This window comes from Pituophis catenifer, unplaced genomic scaffold (assembly GCF_029215685.1).
Source record: "Pituophis catenifer annectens isolate HBS135680 unplaced genomic scaffold, rPitCat1.0.hap2 SCAF_6, whole genome shotgun sequence".
In the NCBI taxonomy this organism is placed as follows: Eukaryota; Metazoa; Chordata; class Lepidosauria; order Squamata; family Colubridae; genus Pituophis; species Pituophis catenifer.
The window spans coordinates 168482-180840 of record NW_027256886.1 but is presented as its reverse complement, the minus strand read 5'-3'; the positions used below and the strand labels follow the sequence as shown (position 1 = coordinate 180840).

At 55.1% G+C, this 12359-nt stretch overlaps 1 pseudogene; it reads right to left on the bottom strand.

Annotated features, from left to right (window-relative positions):
* Positions 1 to 445: 445 nt before the first annotated feature.
* On the bottom strand, positions 446 to 11413 carry LOC139318098 (very long-chain specific acyl-CoA dehydrogenase, mitochondrial-like; annotated as a pseudogene).
* Between the last annotated feature and the right edge of the window lie 946 nt (positions 11414 to 12359).

The window sequence follows — 12359 nt, the reverse complement described above, 5'->3', positions numbered from 1 at the left end:
TTCTTATCTGTTGGGTTGGCTATTAAAGCCCGTTCCTGTTTATTAATCTCCTCTTCTAATTTTCTTTTTGCCGCCTGTTTCTTTCTATATTTATTATTCAAATATATCAAAATTCCTCGCATGTAGGCTTTACTTGCATCCCATACCATTTCCATAGATGTACCCTTTTGCATATTCATAGCAAAAAACTCTTTCATAATTTTTTTACACTCTCTTACATTTTCTTCGTATCTAAAAAAATTATCATTTAACCTCCAGGACCTCCTAGGCCCTTTCCCACACTCCAATGCATCTTGAATGCCAGTCAGTCAGTTCTCCAGATGTGAAGAGCTGCCAGTACACAACAACAAGAGCACAGAGACACCAGCAAATCATGTGAAGACTGCTTTAGTAGAAGGATAATATAAGCATTTATTTGGTTCCATGCTAAACAAAATCCCTAGTTTTAAAAACCCAGGGGATGGGAAGCCACAGTGCTTCTGTGCTGCACTAAGGCATCTGAGATCAGCTTCATGCTGGTGAAGACCTCTTCCCAGCTGGCAGATTTGGCTTCCTGCAGAGACGCCTGCACACGCAGGAAGGCCTACACAGAGAGAGAAGCCTGGATCAGTCCACCCACCCCCTCTCCAAAGTGAAGACAAGATGTACAATGTTTTTGTAGGATCTCACCACTGGTCTCACCATGTGCCCTTCTGGCAAAAGGGTGGAAGCCATGCTTTTATCCCCATGAATAACAGTTGGAAGGGACCTAGTCCAACCCCCTACTCAAGCAAGAGACCTTCTGCCATTGCACACAAATGACTGTCCAATTTCTTCTTAAAAATTTCCAGTATTGGAGCACCCACAACTTCTGGGAGGCAAGCTGTTCCACTGATTGTTCTGAGTGTCAGGAAATTTCTCCCTGAGTTCTAGGTTGGTTCTCTCCTTGATTAGTTTCCATCCATTGCTTCCTGTCCTGCCTTCAGGTGCTTTGTCTATGGAAATTCTCAGTCATCCAGGTCATGGTTGTCCCAAAGATGCTTTTTTCAAGAGGCAACTGGACTTTCTGGTTTTTCTTTGAAGACATTTGAAGAGCTGAAAAAGCTTTTTGGATGAGAAGCGAAACGTCTTCAAAGAAAAACCAGAAAGTCCGGTTGCCTCTTGAAAAAAAGCATCTTTGGGACTTCAGCTGCTTTGGAGAATAGGTGAACTCCCTCCCCCTCAAATATTGGAGGACTGCTATCATGTCACCCTCAGTCCTTCTTTTGAAGACCCACTGCTCAGTGGTGCTGAATGAAGCAGGAGGGTACGGCACTCTTCAGGCCAGTCAGAGAAGCCGTGATTTGAGGTGAGGGTGCTGCTCCTTCAAGGCTAGGCCAAGGCAAGGGTCCCTGATGTGGCTTCTGCTCTGATCTGGCTGGGTTCTAAGAAGGCCCTCAGCTGAGGTTAGAGCCAGACTGCTTGGAGGATTCTGTGGCTACTGCCAGGCGTTTTGCTGAAGCCTAACCCCCCCCCCCCTCCCAATTCCCACTGATTGGGTAGGAAACGGGCTGTCATGCTCCATCTTGCCTCTTGCCCCATAGCTTGGGAGGAGACAGCAGGCTGTGAAAGGGAAGGGGTGGAAGGCAGAGGATGAAAGCCGGCAGGGCTCTGGCAGGGGGTCCCCAAACTAGGAATCCACCAACAAGCAGTGTTGCCCAAGAGTAAGCAGAGCCCAGGAGCTGCACCTGTCTGTCTTACCTGCTGGCACCACGTCTGGCACAAAAGCTTCTCATGCTGAGCAGTGGGCTGGCCGAGGGAGAGGGTGCGGCTGGCCCTGGAAGGGGGGGATGGATGAGGCTTGTTTTGCAGGCACCTGCTTCCTGTCCTGTCCCACCTCCTTCCTCCTACCTGGATAAAGCCACAGCCATGGCATAGGTGTCTATGGCAGCGTCTGCAATGCGCCTCAGGTGGAACTGCTTGTCTGGGGAGAGTCCAGGAAGGGTAGGTCAGGCCCCTGGATAGCCCTCACCCAGCACCTTCGTCCAGCTGCCTCTGCAGCAACTCCGGATACTGCTGTGGGTCCCGCAGAATGTCCCGTGAAGGACCATTCCCCTCCCCCCCATTTCCACAGTGGAAACAGCTGTCTCTTTGGCTTGGCTGGGACAGTTTTTTTTTGTTGTTGTTGTTTTTTAATTTATATGCCACCCTTCTCTGGAGACTCAGGGCGGCTTACAGTGCGTCAAGCAATAGCCTTCATACTTTTGTATATTTTATACAAAGTCAGCTTATTGCCCCCACAAACTGGGTCCTCAATTTACCTACCTTAGAAAGGATGGAAGGCTGAGTCAACCTTGAGCCTGGTGAGATTCAAACTTACTTTAATTGCAGACAGCTGGTGTTAAATTACAGTGCCTTGTCTGCAGAGCTATCCAGGCTCCAGAGGGGCCTCTAACAGTGAATTCCTCCCTTCCCCCTACAAGAGAATCGAGCTGGCCAAGGTTTCCCCACAGCTGCAGCCCTGAGCTCCATTAGAGGCCTCTGGGTGCCATAAAGGAGTGTGTACAATGGGCATCCAGGATGCCCTGCAACCCACTTCTCTTGGGGCCTGTACCTGTCACTGCTGCGCCGTACTTCAAGAGCAGACTCTCGATGGTCTCTCCAAACAGCTCCACAGCTCTGGTGACCTTGCAGGAGAGGAGTGAAATCGGGCGGGGAGGGGGGGGCTCAGCTGAGTGTGGCCCCATGGACCACAAAGCAAGTGCCCTCTCCTCCAGATGTTCCCCTCCCCAGCTATTCTCGCACAGCTGCTGAGCCTGGGGCCCCAGTGTGGGGTGGCTGTGGGGAGGAGACGGGCATTACCTGCTTCCCCCGGAGGAAGAGGTGCGTAGGAAAGCCATCTTGGCTGCTTTCCTGGGGACACCCAAGAGCAACCCCTGGAGGAGGAGAGTCGTTCTTGGAAGCCCCTCAGGGCAACTTCTAACTCTGGTTCTTAGGAAGGGGGTCCAGTAAGAAAAGGGTTTGAGGAAAGCTCCATCCAGAAGGGCTCAGGGTGTCCCTTGGACGAGGCCCTTCAGCGTCTGGCCAGAAGGTATTGGCCAGCTGCATGGAAGGTTTCTTTGGACAGAGGAGCTTGGAACAGAGGAGGTTACTTGGCTGCCATCTGGCCAGTATGCCCAGAGAAAGCTGCCCGCCCTGCTGGGTCTCCCGCAGGTCTCTCACCAGAGCAGCACAGTCTTCCAGTTCTGGGTGGACGAGGCCCTGCAGCGTCTGCCCAGTGGGGACCCCGACTTTGCTGCAGGAGAAAAAGACAGCGGGGCATCTGCTGAATAGGGGTGTGGCACTGGGGGGAGGGGGGATCAGCAGCAGGCCTTGGAAGCCCTGGTGGAGGCAGGGGCATCTTGGGTGCAGCTGTTGGGGGGGGCCTCCTCAGACCCTGATTTCCCCCAGGGAGGAGCCTCACCGTTTTGCTCGCATCACCACCTCCTTGTAGATGGCTCCCATGTGCAGCAGTGGGTCGGAAAGGTTCTTGCGCAGGCCGCTCAGGGTCTGCCCGGCATACTGAGAGCAGAGAGCAGGTTCTGTCCCCAATCTCCCACACACACACAGACATACACACTTCAGGGCGCTGGGGCAGGATGGCTGTGCTTCAGGGAGAGGGATGCTGTAGCCTAGCAAGCGGGCAGGGACAAGAGCGTCTTTTCCCAGGCACCCAGGCAACGAGGGGGGGGGGCGCTTTGCCAGGGCTGTAAGAGGGAGGCTGCTGCTCAAGGGCCTCTGACGGGGGTGGAGGGGGAAGTGGGTGGCTGTGCAAACTGCAGAGGAGCGGAAAGGCTTTTGCACGTTCAGCTGTGGGGAGAGCAAAGATCCAGGCTGACTCTGAAGAGGGCTCTCTCTGTTACAGCCCCTCCTTCAGAGCCACCCAGAAGCAGCTTCTCACGGGGAGGGGGGGGAGAATCCCAGGGCTTCAGGCTCTGCTTGTCCTGGATGGGCTGCCTGAGAGGACCACACTGGCTTCCAAAGTTGGCCTCACTTGCCTCCATGCCCGACAGAGCCACAAACAAGCGGAGAATGTCGTTGGTGCCCTCGAAAATGCGGAAGATCCTCAAGTCGCGCATGACTTTCTCCACGCCCGTCTCCTGCCCAGGGAAAGCAGCAGCCTGCAGGGGATCTTGTTGGGCCCCGACCTGGCCTGGGAGGAGCCGGTCCATGTCCTGACCTGGGAGACCCCACCCAGCCCAGTGGGCACTTACCTTCATGTACCCCATCCCACCCAGGATCTGGATGCTTTCATCAGTCACAGTCCAGGCTGCCTCCTGGGGACACGAATAGCAAGGCTGACTGGCCCAGCCTCCCCAGCTGTGGCTCCAAGAGGTTCTGGGGCTGCAGCCGAAGGCTGGTTGACCAGCCATGGAGATCTGGCCAGAGATAGCCGGGGCCTCTCGACCCAGAGAGTGCCCCACTTACGCAGCAGGGTGCCAACGGCCATCTGCCCCACTTCCCTCCATTGCTGGGGATCAGGGAAAGTCTCCACAGCTGCTGCTCACCACCTCCTGAAAAGCAGGGCTGCCCCCCACCAGGCCCACTTACGGAGGCAAAGATCTTGCTGATGGCCGCCTCCAGCTTGTAGTCGGGCACCTTCATGTCCATGTTAGCACTCAGCACGTAGGCCATGGCCTGCAAGGGCAGGGCATAGATGGGCAGCTTCACACCAGGGCCCTGCCCTCTGAGGCTGTGCCACCCCTCAAGTTGGGGGGGGGGCGTCTACGGCAGCAACCTGAAGCCCATCTTGCAGGCAATTTTATATCAATCGAGGGACTGAGGGGGGAACCCAAGAAGGGGCTGGCCGGCCGCACTCACTTCAGTCACGTAGAGCAACATGGCCATGTGTGCCAGTTTCTCCTGAATGGCCCCAAAGCGGCTGATTGCTTTTCCAAACTGCTGCCGGTCTGCCGCGTGATCCACCTATGCAGACCAAGAGTAAGGAACCTCAAGACGGGTAGAGCCCCCTCGGCCAGGGCGAGGGCCCCCCTACCGCAGCCATCATGGCCTCCTTGCCAGCATACCGCCTTGAGGAGGACTCTGCGCATGGTGCCGGCCAGTGCTGAAGCCATGCCGAAGCGGCCATTGTTGAGGATGTGCATGGCCACCTGGAAGCCTCTGCCAAGCCCCCCCAGCAGGTTCTCCGTGGGCACCTTCACGTCCTCAAAGTGCACCTCGGCCGTGTTGGAGCACTGGATCCCCATCTTTTGCTCCGGAGGGCCGCTGCAGGGCACAAACACAGAGGGAATAGGGCAGATCACAGCTGCCCATCACAGTTGGCTCCGCTGGGCAGCCCTCCCTCTCAGGGAGGGGACAGTGATGAGCTTCAGAATGGATGAGGGAGGGAAAGGAAGGCCACTCGCCCAGGGCTGACCACTGGCGGCATTGCAGCCCCTTACTCTCACAGGGCCTCCTTGACTCACCTGCTCACCCCCCCAAAAGCTCGCTCCACTATGAAGGCCGAGATCTTGTCTGTTTCTTCCCCCGTGGTTACATTCTTGATGCGAGTCTTGGCAAACACCGTGAAAACCTCGGCCGTGCCCCCATTGCTGGAAGGGAAGTGAGGCAGACCAGGCTAGCGGCTGGCCACCAGCCGTGGAGCCCAGTAACCAGCTTGGGAACCACCCATGCCACAGAGTCCTCTGCCCAGCTCAGCAACCCCTCCCCACCTCCTGCTCCTCACCTGATCCAGATCTTGCTCCCATTGAGCGTGTAGAAGCCCCCGCAGGGGCTGAGCTCAGCCACTGTCTGGATGGAGGCTGCGTCTGAGCCACTCGACGGTTCGGTCAGGCAGAAGGCCGCGTATGCCTCACCTTGGATGAGAGAGAGGAGACTTCCTGGGAGACAGCGGCAGCCTTGCCAAGGGCCGTCACTCCCTATACCCTCCAAGGACCCCTTCCCACCCTCCTAATACCTGCAGCTCTCTGGCCTTCAGAAACAGTTGGGGGGTGGGGGGAGCAAGAGGCCAGACCTAGCAGATATTCACACGTACAGGCACATCGTGTGTTGAGATCTGGGCCCACTCCTGCCCCTTCCTGGCTCAGCTCATGCCAGGCACAGCTGTCTCTCCACCTAGTCCTTTCGCTTGGGGAGCCCTGGCTCAGCCACTGTGTTTGGGGGGGGGGGTGGCCTACCAGATGCCAGCCTGGGGAGGTATTTTTCCTTTTGGCTCTTGTTTCCAAAGAGGAGGATGCCCTTGAAGCCAATAGACTGGTGGGCACCAAGGGTGATGCCCACGCCGAGATCATGCATCCCAACCACTTCCACCATGCGAGCGTACTGCCACGGAGGAGGAGGAGGAGGAGGAGGAGGAAGCACATTGTCAGGAGGCTACAGAGGGCCGTATCAGCCCTCCCCCCCGCCCCCCTCCGTTGGTGACTTGGGGCTCTCTGAGCTTGGCTGTCTCTAAATAGGGAAGATCTTTGGTGCTAAAACAGGGAGAGGCGTCTGCTCTCTGCTTACACCCAGCGGCTGCCCTGCTGGGGTTGGTGGGAATGCGGTTGTTTTCTCCTCAGTTGTTCTTTGATTCGGCCATTTCCTGCCTGATTATTGGTCTGAATTGATAAACAGGGATTAACTCCAGGCAAACAAACAAGCAGTAAAAAATACCTAAATCAAGGAGCTACCAAGACTGGCCTGACAAGCCTTCAGGCAGTCCTTGACTTACAGCCATTTGTTTAGTGACCATTTGGAGTTACAACAGCACTGAAAAACCTGATTTATGACCACTCTTGTCACTGGTGCAGCATCTCCATGGTCACATGATCAGGATTCGGATGCTTGGCCTGTTTATGACAGTCGCGGTGTCCCAGGGTCACATGACCCCCTTTTGCCGCCTTCTGACAAGCGAAGTCAATGGGGAAGCCAAATTCACTTAACAACGTTTACTAGCAACTGCAGTGATTCACTTAACACTCGTGACAAGAAAGGTCGTAAAATGGGGCAAAATGTACTTAACAACTACAGTAATGGCCAAAATTGTGAAACCCTTTTGGGAAAAGTGTATTTTCTAAAACTAGCTAATAACACCATTTTTTTTTTTTTTTGGAGTAATACCATAAAATTACATATCAATGGAAAGATAATTTAATCAAGAATGTAATACAATAACTTTTATGAAGGATTTGCTATTAGAATAGCAGTTACAGTATAAAGAAAAGTGAAACGTAGAAAAAACGAGATATACAAAAATGATCACCATGTCAGTTAATCCTTAGTTGGGTCACCTTTAGCATGAATTATGGCCTTACAACATCTTCCCATGGAGTGAACCAAGTCTTTTAGTTCTGCAGCTGTTATAATATAAAACCAAGATTGAATGATTGCTTCTATTAACTGGGTTTTATTGCTGGGTCGCGTCTGAGTAACAAGTTTCTTTAGCTGACTCCATAGATTTTCAATTGGGTGAAGGTCTGGGCTATTCCCAGGCCATTCCAGCAGTGGAATATGATTATCTTGAAACTCCAAAAAAAGTGGTGTTATTAGCCATCAAACCTCAAAAATACTTTTCCCAAAAGGTTTCCACAATTTTGGCTACTACTGTATCTTGCTTAGCAGCGATTGGGCTGAATTGTGGTCATAAGTTTAGGACCACCTATATCGTTTATAAACAGAGCCAAGCCCATTCCCTCCTAGTGCCAGTTCCCTGGCTGGGTCGTGAAATCTCTGCAAGGAAACAGCCGAGCTCAGAGAGCGCCCAGGACAAACCCCCCACCCCCAGGACAGCCCTGAGCTGCAAGGAACCTTTTCTCTTAGTCCCTGTGCCGCCCCTTGCCCTCCCAGCAGCCATAAGGAGGGGGGCCCTCACCAGTCTTTCTGCCCTCGGCTGCTGGCCCAAGAGCCAGGGAGCGACAGGAGAGGAGGGACCTTTCCTCTGACTTTGCCGCTTCTGCATGGGAGGCGGGTAAGTGCCCCCAACCCTCAGTGGTAGCTCTGTCCCTGTGTCTGGGGGAGGATGGACAAGAAGGACCCCCTGCTTCCCTCCAGGAGTCTCGCAAGAGCCTCACCTGGGTGTTGGTCAGTCCGATGCCCCCCAGCTCCTCTGGCACCTGCAGCCCAAAGCAGCCCATCGACTTGAGGCCCGCCACGGTCTCCTCTTCGATGCTGCCCAGCTCTTCATTGGCAGCTGCGTCGTTGACTTCCTACCCGTTTTCAGACAGAAACAAAGCCAGCACAGCCCTCCTGCCAGGACTTTCTCTTGGGGGAGCTCAGGAGGAGGGAAACCTCTGTTGGCCTTACCTCAAAGAATCGGACGCAGGGATCCACCATGGCTTGCAAGACCTGGGCCTGCTCCGGAGAGAGAGCTGAGGGCAACGGAGAGGCTGCCAGGACAGGAGATTCACTGCCAACCCCGAGCACCTGGGGCTGGTCAGCGGTCTTGCCCGGCAGCACCCTTCAAACCCCTCCTATGTGCCCTGACCCACCTACCTGAGGGGAAAGGAAGGAGGTTTTTAGGCTCCAACTGTCCATTGAATAGGTTTTCCACAAAAGATGTTGATTCCTAGCGGAAAATACTCCTGTTTAGCCTGACTTGCGGATGGCTGACCCTGTGTTCTCACACACACACACACACACACACACACACACACACACACACGTTGAAGTTCAGGACCCTGAGCTAGTGGGGAGCACAGAGCAAGCCCCCTCCCCCTCTTGGAGATGCCACCCCGGAGCATTTGGCCAAATGGGAGCTGCTGGTTGCTGCCTGAATCCTCCCCTTGTTTAGGCTCATTGGGCAGCAGTTTCCGTGCTGGGAAAGAAGCTGGCAGATGCAGACCAGGTCTTCACACGTGGCCCTGAAACGCCTCCACAGACACCGCCCCCCCCCCGAGAGAGAGCTTGAGGCTGGTTGCCCCAGTCTCTCTTCAGGTGGGGTCGCTATGGTGCCCCTGGACCATGAGCCAGTGAGGTTTCCCCATCCCAGTCTAGATGCGCAAAGCCACTTCTAAAGGAGATGCAGCCATCTTGTTGGTCGGTCTTCCTTACCGTCTTGATGTTTCTAGAATATTTTACTTTCTGGTCGGTCACAAAATAGGAAGGAGACAGAAGCCTGCGAAAGGAGATGCCATTAGTCACTGAAGGTGGGAATGGGCCTCTACCAACCCCTTGAACTGCCCAGTTTAGGATTTCCATCTGGCTGAGTTGGCACAGTGCCACCTATGGAGACCAGGGAGCCCACCTTCACTGGAGCAGCACCTAGAGTGGGGTTCCCCCAGAGAGCCGAACTGCCCCTGGCCCTCCTGTGATCTCTAAGGTGCCCTGAAGAGGGGCTCTTCACCCTGCCTTTGGCCAGGATGCCAGATGCCCCTTTCTTCCTCCATTGCTCCCCAGGGGCATCTTTGTGAAGATTCATTTTGGCTCCCATCTTCTTTGGTTTTATTCACATGGAACCCCCAATAAGCCAGGCAGAGATGTTATGTAAACCCGGACTCCTGTGTGTTTTGCAGGGTGTAGCCTTGGAACAAATTTCAGGGCAGAAATTGCCGAGCCATGGCTGCTTCTGACTCAGAGGTGGTATTCAGCAGGTTCACACCAGTTTGCGTGAACCGTTGGTGGAAATTTGGCCAAAGTCACCGAACTGGTAGTGATGACCAGCTGGCCACGCCCCAGAACCGGTCCACCGGTTGCTGCTTGCTCATCCCGCATGCCATGTTCATCGCAGCCATGGTCTTTGCGCATGTGCATCCCATTGCCTTGCAAATCCAATGGGATGCGCCTGCATGAAGACCATGGCAGCGACGGCGGCACCTTTTCCCCTGACCTCTGGTACTTTTCGGCAGCCTGCGGCCAGCCGCCACCTCTTTGTCAGCCACTTTCCAGCAGCGGCAGCAGGCAGGGGGCCATCGAAAACTCCAGTCAGCTTGCCTTCTGGACTCTGGACCAGCCGCCGCAAAAGGTAATCAGCCTGAACAAAGAGGCGGTGGTTGGGGAGGAAGCGGGGCTAGGGCCAGGGCTGCTAAAGGAGGAGAAACAGGGGTGACTGGTGAAGGGAGGGCGGGAGTAGATAGGTGGAAATTCCAAAATTAATACCTTTTCCTGTGGTCGTGGCTAGGTTGGGGTGTGTGTGTCATGTGACTGAATGGGCATGGACATGAGTTATGTCAAGTTGACCACACCCACTCAGTCACCGGGCCCACCTAGCCACGCCCACCGAACCGGTAGTGAAAATTTTTGAAACCTACCACTGGCGGGACTCCGTCTCCCCTCCCGAGCCGATGCAGGGGGCTATTCCACTGGCCACTGTCTTCCCACAATCTGTCCTGCCAAGCCTGGCCAGCCTTGCAGTGCGGTCCCTTCCCTGGCAGTGCTCCTGTTCCTTGGCTAGCAGGGCCAAGGGATCTCTCTTAAGGGCAGGGGTGCATGCTCCCCCTCCCCTCTGGCTCCACGTCTGAACACAAAGGCTGGCCCACTGAAGCTCTCCAGGCTGTGGGGCTGCCTCCTGGTCTCACTGGCAACATGGCTCCTTTGATGGTTCATGTCTCCACCCCTTCTGCTGCTGCCCCTGCCAAACAAAGCCCCAGCAGGAGAGCCCTGGCAGCCTATGGGGCAAGAGGGTCAGGAGTCCTGTAGAATCTTTCTGACCAACAGGCATGCTAAATGCACCTGGTGATCAGGTATTGGGCTGCTCCGTGGCGGCTGAGCCATAGTACCTGAGCCCGGACATAGCTGTCGACTTGCTCCACAGCTGCCTCCACGTGTCCAAGGTCGCTCTGCTCTGCATCAGCCGCATCATCCTCTCTGCTCTGCTTGGAGAAGCCCAGGCAGGTCGCACCCGGAGGGAGAAAGAGGCCCCAGGCCAGTGGGCCTCTCTGCAGAGCCGCCTCCAGCTGTCCCCTTCCCAGGTTATCTTTTGCAGGCCTGAAGGGGGCAGCTGAGGTGACCCGACCCCATGCCCCACTCTCTCTCCCGCAGCAGCAGCAGCAGCAGCAGCAGCAGCAGCAGCCTCTGTGAGGCCGCTGGCTGTCAGCCCTTCAAGGCAGCCCAGATCAGGAAGGGGACTCTACAGGACAACGGAAAGGCACTTTATTGGGAGAGTTTTCCCACAGTCCCCTTCCCTTCTCCTTATGGGGGTGTTTCACCCAAAAACAGCCCCTGGGCCCCTTCTCTGAGGTCGTCACAGCAACATGGCATGAGCTTACTCACAAGGAAGAGCAGCACCTGTTGGCTCCAACGTGCCCTGTGGAGCAGGCTGCCTTCCGCAGTGTGACATCACTGGACCTTACGGGATGAAGTTCTGTGACGTCATTCAGAATCGGGCCTGGAACATCCCTGGCCGGACAAGGCCTTTTTTGAAGGAAGAAACATGCCTGTTGGCTCACCTATGCCTGGAAGTCGCTACGGAGGGCCACAAAGGAGAAAGGAGGCGAGGGGGGGAGGGGGGCTCCCAGCAGGAGGCCAGGCTGTGAAAAGGCATCGTGAACAAGGTCAAGGCTCCTGCCCCCCCCATACCTTTCCAGAGCACCCAGAAGTTCTTGCCTTTTTTACAGGCTTTAAAATCTTTCCCCTTTTCTGCCTGGGGCTCTGCTCAATCTGTCCCACTGGGAAGGAGACCAGAGAGGCAGGGGACCTGCAGTTTGAACTGTGGCTTTGGCAGTTTGATCTTCATGTTTCCTCACAATGATCCTCAACCCAGAATTTGCCTTTTCCACAAAATGGCATTCGGGTTCCGCATTTCAGGGTGTTCCCACGGCTTCATGCCAAAATGATGTACTCAAAGTTATGCTTAAAGAGACCTGATCATCTCAATTTGCTGCCTTGGTTGGGTTCATCAGTCAGAACCTTGACAGCCTGGTGAAAAAATGTACAACTACTATGTTGAGTTTGCCTTCTCTCTGCATGGTGGTCTTTGGGAGAGGGTCCTCTAAGCAAGGACAGCTCTGCCCCCGCCCAGCACAGCTGTTCCTCCTCCCCACCCGGCTCAGCTTCCCACTAGCTGCAGGGAAGACTTGCAAGAGCATCAGGCCTGGTGTAACGAAATTGGTGGAACTGTGAGCAAAGGGGAATCCAGTTCCCCTGCCCCAAAACCCACCTGCGATCCCCAGTGGTGGGTGTCAGGCCAGGCCGCAGGAGCCGCCGTCCCTCCTGTGTGGAAAAAGCAGGGTGCAGAAGGACGGTCTCCTGACTCTTGTGGACCCAGATTGCCCTTTGCCACTTTGTGCCCTGCCAGGCGCCTGCCTCATGGGCAGCCCAGTGGAACAGAGAGATTGGCGGGCTGGGGGCCAGCCTGGCCCACGACCAGAGGAAAGAGGTTCCTAGACCCCATGGCAGGGTGGGCTCATCCCCTTCCAAGTATAGGTATATCCGGTCTTGTATGTACTTTCTTCCATTTTCAGCAAGCAGGAGCTTCAATTCAGCAGCTT